Below are 1,691 nucleotides of genomic sequence, written 5' to 3' on the forward strand. Positions count from 1 at the left end.
TCGGCCGGTCCGTGTTGCCGCTGGTGGGGTGGTGGTGCAGAGCCGGCTTCCTTTCACCCGGAGCATGCCGCGGGGTTCCCTGTCGCATGGCTCCTGCGCTGGTGGGGACATCGGGGGCAGGATGCCCACGCTCGTCTGTTGTATCTGGTCTGGTCCCAGCTTGTCTGTCTGGTGGAGCTGGGCCAGCTGCCCCGTACCGGCGCGGTTGGGACAGTCGCTGCCCGGTCCCGGTCCCATGGGCAGCAGCGTCCCGCCCCACTTGCGCAGCGATGGCCGAGTCGTGCAGAGCTCCAGCTGGAAGGGGACGGGCCCCACGGACGTCTCTGCGGCTCCCAGGGGAAGGGGCTCATCCGCAGTGCCCGGGTGGGTCTGGAGACCCTCAGAGGCGCTGAGCACGGGGAGCCCCGGCTCGGCCGAAGCAGGGAGCGGGTTCCCAGCTGGCGGCGGGCGGGAGGCTGGTCCTGCAGACGCCTTGTTGGTGGTGTTTGCGGGGGGCTGCCGGCGTGCGTGGCGGTGAGCCCTCCTCTGGGGTGGGAACGGGCGTCCAGCACCGGCCCCGCACGCCTGAGCCCTGTGGCCGTGACCACAACTCTCTTTTCCAAGGGTGCTGCGTCTCGCCGCCGGTCACCTGCCCTGGCACAGCGTGAGCTAAAGCCGGTTTGATGCCTTTTGGGGGTTTTCCCCCCTCTAATGGACTGGCCTTGTCCCGGCTCCAGTAACGCTCCCGTTCCTTTCATCGTCCCGGCTGGCACTCGGTGTGCCGGAGCAGGGTCTCAAGGGTTTTGTTCTGAGCTCTGTAACGAGCCTGGCTTCATCTCCCTCTCTGCGGGGCACTCGATCTCCCTCTGATCCCCCCTCGTCCTCCTTCGTCCTCGTGCCCGCAGGGGCTCCGTGCGGGGAGCAGATGGCCCCCTCGCAGCCTGCTGAGGGCACGGGGCGGTCTGGCTCCAGATGGCTTCTTGTTAAAGAAGAGGGGCCAACCCAGGCCCTGTTAATCCTTTAAAGGAAAGAGTAATGCGATTATCTCGCAGAACGTGCCTCGCCTCCGAACGGCCGACACCACGGCCTACGGCAGGGGCTGAGTGAGCGGGTGCGCTGCTGCTTACAGGGCTCCTCTCCCCCTGGGGTCGTGGCAGGTCCTCCGGCCTCCGAGGGACATCCCAGGGGACCTGAGGGACATCCCAGGGGACCTGGCGCTGCTGCAGAATGGTGGTGGTTTTGCAGCAGAATGGTGGTGGTTTTGCTGTTCCCTGTGAACCCGGGGAGCCGTGCGCTGAGCAGCATCTGGCGCCGCAAGCTGGTGGTGCCACGTAAATGAGCCGGAGTTAACCCCAGCAGCATCACCGGCGGCTCCCGAGGCCAAGATAAGATTCAGCAATCTTCTTACCTGCGCCGGTGCCAAGAGCTCCGTGTTCCTCCGCGTGGCGTTACGATAAATAACTTCTGCAGGTCGCCGGGCGCTTTTAAAGGAGGGCTCTAAAGGCGCTGACACCCGGGTTCGGCCGTTGCGAAATTGCATTTTCCCAGCTGCTGTTCTGCTTGCGAGGGCTGTGCGGCTGGGGCCGTGCTGGTGGGTTTTGAATCCTGGGGGTGGAAAGAAAGTTTGTGTTCTCGGTTTGGAAAGCTGAGCTGTGTGTTAGGAGAGGAGCGGGGTCGTTAGAGCGGCTCCCGCCCCGCCCCCCCTTCCCCAC

Source organism: Egretta garzetta, unplaced genomic scaffold (assembly GCF_000687185.1).
Source record: "Egretta garzetta isolate BGI_Z169 unplaced genomic scaffold, ASM68718v1 scaffold501, whole genome shotgun sequence".
Classification (NCBI taxonomy): domain Eukaryota; kingdom Metazoa; phylum Chordata; class Aves; order Pelecaniformes; family Ardeidae; genus Egretta; species Egretta garzetta.